An 11204-nucleotide genomic window follows, 5' to 3' on the forward strand; every position below is an offset into this window, starting at 1 on the left:
TTTTCTTAGAATATGGCAGAGACACCACTTTTTCTTAGCCTATGGTGAGAAACACCCACTTTATCTTAGCCATATGGCTGAGAACACCACTTTCTGGCCATATGGCTGACAACACCACTTTCTTAGCCTTATGGCTGAGAACACAACTTTTTCTTAGCCGTATGGCAGAGAACACCACTTTCATGGCCATATGGCAGAGAACACCACTTTTTCTTAGCCATACGGCTGAGAACACCACTTTCTTAGCGATATGGCTGAGAACACCACTCTTTCTTAGCCATATGGCTGAGAACACCACTTTTTCTTACCCATATGGCTGAGAACAACACTTTTTCTTAGCCATATGGCTGAGAACACCACTTTTTCTTAGCCATATGGCTGAGAACACCACTTTCTTGGCCATATGGCAGAGAACACCACTTTTTCTTAGCCATATGGTTGAGAACACCACTTTCTTAGCCATATGGCTGAGAACACCACTTTTTCTTTGCCATATGGCTGAGAACACCACTTTTCTTAGCCATATGGCAGAGAACACCGCTTTTCCTTAGCCATATGGCAGAGAACACCGCTTTTCCTTAGCCATATGGCTGAGAACACCACTTTCTTGGGCATATGGCTGAGAACACCACTTTCTTAGCCATATGGCTGAGAACACCACTTTCTTGGCCATATGGCTGAGAACACCACTTTCTTAGCCATATGGCTGAGAACACCACTTTTTCTTAGCGATATGGCTGAGAACACCACTTTCTTGGCCATATGGCAGAGAACACCACTTTTTCTTAGCCATATGGTTGAGAACACCACTTTCTTAGCGATATGGCTGAGAACACCACTTTTTCTTAGCCATATGGCTGAGAACACCACTTTTTCTTAGCCATATGGCTGAGAACAACACTTTTTCTTAGCGATATGGCTGAGAACACCACTTTTTCTTAGCCATATGGCTGAGAACACCACTTTCTTGGCCATATGGCTGAGAACACCACTTTCTTAGCCATATGGCAGAGAACACCAGTTTTTCTTAGCGATATGGCTGAGAACACCACTTTTTCTTAGCCATATGGCTGAGAACACCACTTTCTTGGCCATATGGCAGAGAACACCACTTTTTCATAGCCATATGGCTGAGAACACCACTTTCCTGGCCATATGGCTGAGAACACCACTTTCTTAGCCATATGGCTGAGAACACCACTTTCTTAGCCATATGCCTGAGAACACCACTTTCTTAGCCATGTGGCTGAGAACACCACCACTCTTAGCCATATGCCTGAGAACAGCACTTGCTTAGCCATGTGGCTGAGAACACCACCACTCTTAGCCATATGCCTGAGAACAGCACTTGCTTAGCCATATGGCTGAGAAGACCACTTTCTTAGCCATATGCCTGAGAACACCACTTTCTTAGCCATGTGGCTGAGAACACCACCACTTTTAGCCATATGCCTGAGAACAGCACTTGCTTAGCCATGTGGCTGAGAAGACCACTTTCTTGGCCATATGGCTGAGAACACCACTTTCTTAGCCATATGGCTGAGAACACCACTTTTTCTTAGCCATATGGCTGAGAATACCACTTTTTCTTAGCCATATGGCAGAGAACACCGCTTTTCCTTAGCCATATGGCTGAGAACACCACTTTCTTGGGCATATGGCTGAGAACACCACTTTCTTGGCCATATGGCAGAGAACACCACTTTTTCTTAGCCATATGGTTGAGAACATCACTTTCTTAGCCATATGGCTGAGAACACCGCTTTTCCTTAGCCATATGGCTGAGAACACCACTTTCTTGGGCATATGGCAGAGAACACCACTTTTTCTTATCCATATGGCTGAGAACACCACTTTTTCTTAGGCATATGGCTGAAAACACCACTTTCTTAGCCATATGGCAGAGAACACCACTTTTTCTTAGCCATATGGCAGAGAACACCACTTTTTCTTAGCCATATGGCTGAGAACACCACTTTCTTGGCCATATGGCTGAGAACACCACTTTCTTAGCCATATGGCAGAGAACACCACTTTTTCTTAGCCATATGGCTGAGAACATCACTTTCTTAGCCATATGGCAGAGAACACCACTTTTTCTTAGCCATATGGCTGAGAACACCACTTCTTCTTAGCCATATGGCAGAGAACACCACTTTTTCTTAGCCATATGGCTGAGAACACCACTTTCTTAGCCATATGGCTGAGAACACCACTTTCTTAGCCATATGCCTGAGAACACCACTTTCTTAGCCATGTGGCTGAGAACACCACCACTCTTAGCCATATGCCTGAGAACAGCACTTGCTTAGCCATGTGGCTGAGAAGACCACTTTCTTAGCCATATGGCAGAGAACACCACTTTTTCTTAGCCATATGGCTGAGAACACCACTTCTTCTTAGCCATATGGCAGAGAACACCACTTTTTCTTAGCCATATGGCTGAGAACACCACTTTCCTGGCCATATGGCTGAGAACACCACTTTCTTAGCCATATGGCTGAGAACACCACTTTCTTAGCCATATGCCTGAGAACACCACTTTCTTAGCCATGTGGCTGAGAACACCACCACTCTTAGCCATATGCCTGAGAACAGCACTTGCTTAGCCATGTGGCTGAGAAGACCACTTTCTTGGCCATATGGCTGAGAACACCACTTTCTTAGCCATATGGCTGAGAACACCACTTTTTCTTAGCCATATGGCTGAGAACACCACTTTCTTAGCGATATGGCTGAGAACACCGCTTTCTTAGCCATATGGCTGAGAACACCACTTTCTTAGCCATATGGCAGAGAACACCACTTTTTCTTAGCCATATGGCTGAGAACACCACTTTTTCTTAGCCATATGGCTGAGAACACCACTTTTTCTTAGCCATATGGCTGAGAACACCACTTTCTTAGCCCTATGGCAGAGAACACCACTTTTTCTTAGCCATATGGCTGAGAATACCACTTTTTCTTAGCCATATGGCAGAGAACACCACTTTTCTTAGCCATATGGCTGAGAACACCACTTTTTCTTAGCCATATGGCTGAGAACACCACTTTTTCTTAGCCATATGGCTGAGAACACCACTTTCTTAGCCATATGGCAGAGAACACCACTTTTTCTTAGCCATATTGTTGAGAATACCACTTTTTCTTAGCCATATGGCAGAGAACACCACTTTTTCTTAGCCATATGGCTGAGAACACCACTTTTTCTTAGCCATATGGCTGAGAACACCGCTTTCTTAGCCATATGGCAGAGAACACCACTTTTCTTAGCCATATGGCTGAGAACACCACTTTTTTTAGCCATATGGCTGATAACACCACTTTCTTAGCCATATGGCAGAGAACACCACTTTTTCTTAGCCATATGGCTGAGAATACCACTTTTTCTTAGCCATATGGCAGAGAACACCACTTTTCTTAGCCATATGGCTGAGAACACCACTTTTTCTTAGCCATATGTTTGAGAACACCACTTTCTTAGCCATATGGCTGAGAACACCGCTTTTCCTTAGCCATATGGCTGAGAACACCACTTTCTTGGGCATATGGCAGAGAACACCACTTTTTCTTATCCATATGGCTGAGAACACCACTTTTTCTTTGTCATATGGCTGAAAACACCACTTTCTTAGCCATATGGCAGAGAACACCACTTTTTCTTAGCCATATGGCAGAGAACACCACTTTTTCTTAGCCATATGGCTGAGAACACCACTTTCTTGGCCATATGGCTGAGAACACCACTTTCTTAGCCATATGGCAGAGAACACCACTTTTTCTTAGCGATATGGCTGAGAACACCACTTTTTCTTAGCCATATGGCTGAGAACACCACTTTCTTGGCCATATGGCAGAGAACACCACTTTTTCATAGCCATATGGCTGAGAACACCACTTTCCTGGCCATATGGCTGAGAACACCACTTTCTTAGCCATATGGCTGAGAACACCACTTTCTTAGCCATATGCCTGAGAACACCACTTTCTTAGCCATGTGGCTGAGAACACCACCACTCTTAGCCATATGCCTGAGAACAGCACTTGCTTAGCCATATGGCTGAGAAGACCACTTTCTTAGCCATATGCCTGAGAACACCACTTTCTTAGCCATGCGGCTGAGAACACCACTTTCTTAGCCATATGCCTGAGAACACCACTTTCTTAGCCATGTGGCTGAGAACACCACCACTCTTAGCCATATGCCTGAGAACAGCACTTGCTTAGCCATGTGGCTGAGAAGACCACTTTCTTGGCCATATGGCTGAGAACACCACTTTCTTAGCCATATGGCTGAGAACACCACTTTTTCTTAGCCATATGGCTGAGAATACCACTTTTTCTTAGCCATATGGCTGAGAACACCACTTTCTTAGCGATATGGCTGAGAACACCACCACTCTTAGCCATATGCCTGAGAACAGCACTTGCTTAGCCATGTGGCTGAGAAGACCACTTTCTTAGCCATATGCCTGAGAACACCACTTTCTTAGCCATGTGGCTGAGAACACCACCACTCTTAGCCATATGCCTGAGAACAGCACTTGCTTAGCCATGTGGCTGAGAAGACCACTTTCTTGGCCATATGGCTGAGAACACCACTTTCTTAGCCATATGGCTGAGAACACCACTTTTTCTTAGCCATATGGCTGAGAATACCACTTTTTCTTAGCCATATGGCTGAGAACACCACTTTCTTAGCGATATGGCTGAGAACACCGCTTTCTTAGCCATATGGCTGAGAACACCGCTTTCTTAGCCATATGGCAGAGAACACCACTTTTTCTTAGCCATATGGCTGAGAACACCACTTTTTCTTAGCCATATGGCTGAGAATACCACTTTTTCTTAGCCATATGGCAGAGAACACCACTTTTCTTAGCCATATGGCTGAGAACACCACTTTCTTGGCCATATGGCAGAGAACACCACTTTTTCTTAGCCATATAGCTGAGAACACCACTTTTTCTTAGGCATATGGCTGAGAACACCACTTTCTTAGCCATATGGCAGAGAACACCACTTTTTCTTAGCCATATGGCTGAGAACACCACTTTCTTAGCCATATGGCAGATAACACCACTTTTTCTTAGCCATATGGCAGAGAACACCACTTTTTCTTAGCCATATGGCTGAGAACACCACTTTATCTTAGCCATATGGCTGAGAACACCACTTTCTTGGCCATATGGCTGAGAACACCACTTTCTTAGCCTTATGGCTGAGAACACCACTTTTTCTTAGCCGTATGGCAGAGAACACCACTTTCATGGCCATATGGCAGAGAACACCACTTTTTCTTAGCCATATGGCTGAGAACACCACTTTCTTAGCGATATGGCTGAGAACACCACTTTCTTAGCCATGTGGCTGAGAACACCACTTTCTTAGCGATATGGCTGAGAACACCACTTTTTCGTAGCCATATGGGTGAGAACACCACTTTCTTAGCCATATGGCTGAGAACACCACTTTTTCTTGGCCATATGGCTAATAACACCACTTTCTTGGCCATATGGCTGAGAACACCACTTTTTCTTAGCCATATGGCTGAGAACACCACTTTCTTAGCCATATGGCAGAGAACACAACTTTTTCTTAACCAGATGGCTGAGAACACCACTTTTTCTTAGCCATATGGCTGAGAACACCACTTTTTCCTAGCCATATGGCTGAAAACACCACTTTCTTGGCCATATGGCAGAGAACACCACTTTTTCTTAGCCATATAGCTGAGAACACCATTTTCTTGGCCATATGGCAAAGAACACCACTTTCTTAGCCATATGGCTGAGAACACCACTTTCTGAGCCATATGCCTGAGAACACCACTTTCTTAGCCATGTGGCTGAGAACACCACTTTCTTAGCCATGTGGCAGAGAACACCACTTTCTTAGCCATATGGCAGAGAACACAATTTTTTCTTCGCCATATGGCTGAGAACACCACTTTCTTAGCCATATGGCTGAGAACACCACTTTTTCTTAGCCATGTGGCTGAGAACGCCACTTTCTTGGCCATATGGCAGAGAACACCACTTTTTCTTAGCCATATAGCTGAGAACACCACTTTTTCTTAGGCATATGGCTGAGAACACCACTTTCTTAGCCATATGGCAGAGAACACCACTTTTTCTTAGCCATATGGCAGAGAACACCACTTTTTCTTAGCCATATGGCTGAGAACACCACTTTATCTTAGCCATATGGCTGAGAACACCACTTTCTTGGCCATATGGCTGACAACACCACTTTCTTAGCCTTGTGGCTGAGAACACAACTTTTTCTTAGCCGTATGGCAGAGAACACCACTTTCATGGCCATATGGCAGAGAACACCACTTTTTCTTAGCCATACGGCTGAGAACACCACTTTCTTAGCGATATGGCTGAGAACACCACTCTTTCTTAGCCATATGGCTGAGAACACCACTTTTTCTTACCCATATGGCTGAGAACAACACTTTTTCTTAGCCATATGGCTGAGAACACCACTTTTTCTTAGCCATATGGCTGAGAACACCACTTTCTTGGCCATATGGCAGAGAACACCACTTTTTCTTAGCCATATGGTTGAGAACACCACTTTCTTAGCCATATGGCTGAGAACACCACTTTTTCTTTGCCATATGGCTGAGAACACCACTTTCTTAGCCATATGGCAGAGAACACCGCTTTTCCTTAGCCATATGGCAGAGAACACCGCTTTTCCTTAGCCATATGGCTGAGAACACCACTTTTTCTTAGCCATATGGTTGAGAACACCACTTTCTTAGCGATATGGCTGAGAACACCACTTTTTCTTAGCCATATGGCTGAGAACACCACTTTTTCTTAGCCATATGGCTGAGAACACCACTTTTTCTTAGCCATATGGCTGAGAACAACACTTTTTCTTAGCGATATGGCTGAGAACACCACTTTTTCTTAGCCATATGGCTGAGAACACCACTTTCTTGGCCATATGGCAGAGAACACCACTTTTTCATAGCCATATGGCTGAGAACACCACTTTCCTGGCCATATGGCTGAGAACACCACTTTCTTAGCCATATGGATGAGAACACCACTTTCTTAGCCATATACACCACCACTCTTAGCCATATGCCTGAGAACAGCACTTGCTTAGCCATGTGGCTGAGAAGACCACTTTCTTGGCCATATGGCTGAGAACACCACTTTCTTAGCCATATGGCTGAGAACACCACTTTTTCTTAGCCATATGGCTGAGAATACCACTTTTTCTTAGCCATATGGCTGAGAACACCACTTTCTTAGCGATATGGCTGAGAACACCGCTTTCTTAGCCATATGGCTGAGAACACCGCTTTCTTAGCCATATGGCAGAGAACACCACTTTTTCTTAGCCATATGGCTGAGAACACCACTTTTTCTTAGCCATATGGCTGAGAATACCACTTTTTCTTAGCCATATGGCAGAGAACACCACTTTTCTTAGCCATATGGCTGAGAACACCACTTTTTCTTAGCCATATGGCTGAGAACACCACTTTTTCTTAGCCATATGGCTGAGAACACCACTTTCTTGGCCATATGGCAGAGAACACCACTTTTTCTTAGCCATATGGTTGAGAACACCACTTTCTTAGCCATATGGCTGAGAACACCGCTTTTCCTTAGCCATATGGCTGAGAACACCACTTTCTTGGGCATATGGCAGAGAACACCACTTTTTCTTATCCATATGGCTGAGAACCCCACTTTTTCTTAGGCATATGGCTGAAAACACCACTTTCTTGGCCATATGGCTGAGAACACCACTTTCTTAGCCATATGGCAGAGAACACCACTTTTTCTTAGCCATATGGCTGAGAACATCACTTTCTTAGCCATATGGCAGAGAACACCACTTTTTCTTAGCCATATGGCTGAGAACACCACTTCTTCTTAGCCATATGGCAGAGAACACCACTTTTTCTTAGCCATATGGCTGAGAACACCACTTTCCTGGCCATATGGCTGAGAACACCACTTTCTTAGCCATATGGCTGAGAACACCACTTTCTTAGCCATATGCCTGAGAACACCACTTTCTTAGCCATGTGGCTGAGAACACCACCACTCTTAGCCATATGCCTGAGAACAGCACTTGCTTAGCCATGTGGCTGAGAACACCACTTTCTTAGCCATATGGCTGAGAACACCACTTTTTCTTAGCCATATGGCTGAGAACACCACTTTCTTAGCGATATGGCTGAGAACACCGCTTTCTTAGCCATATGGCTGAGAACACCACTTTCTTAGCCATATGGCAGAGAACACCACTTTTTCTTAGCCATATGGCTGAGAACACCACTTTTTCTTAGCCATATGGCTGAGAACACCACTTTTTCTTAGCCATATGCCTGAGAACACCACTTTCTTAGCCATATGGCAGAGAACACCACTTTTTCTTAGCCATATGGCTGAGAATACCACTTTTTCTTAGCCATATGGCAGAGAACACCACTTTCTTAGCCATATGGCTGAGAACACCACTTTTTCTTAGCCATATGGCTGAGAAGACCACTTTCTTGGCCATATGGCTGAGAACACCACTTTCTTAGCCATATGGCTGAGAACACCACTTTTTCTTAGCCATATGGCTGAGAACACCACTTTCTTAGCGATATGGCTGAGAACACCGCTTTCTTAGCCATATGGCTGAGAACACCACTTTCTTAGCCATATGGCAGAGAACACCACTTTTTCTTAGCCATATGGCTGAGAACACCACTTTTTTTAGCCATATGGCTGATAACACCACTTTCTTAGCCATATGGCAGAGAACACCACTTTTTCTTAGCCATATGGCTGAGAATACCACTTTTTCTTAGCCATATGGCAGAGAACACCACTTTTCTTAGCCATATGGCTGAGAACACCACTTTTTCTTAGCCATATGGCTGAGAACACCACTTTCTTAGCCATATGGCAGAGAACACCACTTTTTCTTAGCCATATGGTTGAGAATACCACTTTTTCTTAGCCATATGGCTGAGAACACCACTTTCTTGGCCATATGGCTGAGAACACCACTTTTTCTTAGCCATATGGCTGAGAACACCACTTTCTTAGCCATATGGCAGAGAACACCACTTTTTCTTAGCCATATGGCTGAGAACACCACTTTTTCTTAGCCATATGGCTGAGAACACCACTTTCTTAGCCATATGGCTGAGAACACCACTTTTTCTTAGCCATATGGCTGAGAATACCACTTTTTCTTGGCCATATGGCTGAGAATACCACTTTTTCTTGGCCATATGACAGAGCACACCAGTTTCTTAGCCATATGCCTGAGAACACCACTTTCTTAGCCATGTGGCTGAGAACACCACCACTCTTAGCCATATGCTTGAGAACAGCACTTGCTTAGCCATATGGCAGAGAACACCAGTTTCTTAGCCATATGCCTAAGAACACCACTTTCTTAGCCATGTGGCTGAGAACACCACCACTCTTAGCCATATGCCTGAGAACAGCACTTTCTTAGCCATGTGGCTGAGAACACCACCAGTCTAAGCCATATGCCTGAGAACAGCACTTTCTTAGCCATGTGGCTGAGAACACCACCACTCTTAGCCATATGGCTGAGAACACCACTTTCTGACTTGTGATTTTAAAGCGATAGCGTTAACGGCCGCGTGTCGCAGAAAATCCGGTTCCGGAATACGGTGTCATCGCCGGCGTTGGCGTCTCGTGAGCGAAAATTACCGTATATAGTTAGGTTTAGTGTGGGAATTTATTGTGCACTTCATCATTTGTACATAATCATCATCATCCGTGTGGCCTTCTTCATCGCGCGTGCGGGCGCATCATCAGCGTGGACTGTGCCGAAGGCTGTTGATGCCGGTTGTGGACGCCACCCTCCTTCGCCGTGTCGTCTCTCGGCCTCATAGAAGGTCCGCCCTTACTGTGACGTCACACGTGGTGGAGGTGCTGGGTAAATGTCGACGAGAAAATAACTATATCATCCAGATAGCACAAGCAGGTCTTCCACTTCAGGCCACACAGAACGGTGTCAATCAGGCGCTCAAAAGTTGCGGGAGCATTTCAGAGGCCGAAGGGCATGACGTTGAACTCGTAAAGATCATCTGAGGTTGCAAACGCGTTTTTTTTCTTTTTCGGCTTCGTGCATCGGAATTTGCGGTAACCTGAACACAGATCGACTGGAGAAGTACTCGGCACCATGCAGGGAATCGAGGGCATCGTCAATGCGAGGCATGGCGTACACATCCTAACGCGTGATCGTGTTGAGGGCTCGGTAATCGACTCGGAAACGCACGGAGCCATCTATGTGACATGCGCCTTGCTATATTACATGCGGAGAGGCCACCCATTTTGTGACATACTACAATAATCGTTCCGTCAATCTTCGTTTCAGTCGGCATCACGCGAAGGGCGATTAGAGGCGGACAATCGGGGGAGCCTTGATTCTTCCGGTTCTCCTCAACGGTCGGCTGACGCGACCTGTAGCATTTTGCTGTTCCGCACGTATATTTTGTGTTGACAATTCTCAGATAATACATTGAAGAAAGAGCAGAGATGCCTATGCAGGCACGAAAGGAAATTTGGGCTGGTTCTTAGACAAATTCGTCGTGGGGTCTCTTGCGTCTTCTGTTTTGGCGCCCATTACACCACACGGTGGGCTGACCACGGCATTACTGCGCTTCTGAACGTGTGTAGAAATTTTACAGCGAATCTGTTTCTGGGGGCCCTGTGCCGTCGTCCATTCGCTAAAACCCACGAGACCTAACGGGAGAGGAGAGGAAAAGAAGAACTCAACCCTGTGAGAATGCTGTGAGAGGGTGCAGATGAAAAGGAGAACGGGGAGGGGAGTGGACGTAAGTCGCGCCGTCCAATACTCGCATAGGAGGGGGACAGCGGGTGGCGCGCCAACCAATGGCGGTGTACGGAAAAAGTAGGGCAACGGAGGAGTCGGGTGTGAGAGGAGTTCGTGTTAGTGTTGGTTGTATATACGGAGCTTTGGTCGAGCACTCGTGTCTGGGAACGTCGTAGAAAAGCGTGAGGAACGCGCTAGAAACGCCGTCGCCCGTGGACGCCGACACGTCCTATACCCCGCAAGTAGCGCCGTTCACAGCTTCGCTGCTCAACCATCTTCACGGACTAGAAGGGGCGGTGATTTTAAATGCGAATGCATTTCTTAGTCGGGGCATGTCAGGCGTCTGTCGGTGTCCGCGC

This window comes from Dermacentor silvarum, chromosome 7 (genome assembly GCF_013339745.2).
Source record: "Dermacentor silvarum isolate Dsil-2018 chromosome 7, BIME_Dsil_1.4, whole genome shotgun sequence".
Lineage (NCBI taxonomy): Eukaryota > Metazoa > Arthropoda > Arachnida > Ixodida > Ixodidae > Dermacentor > Dermacentor silvarum.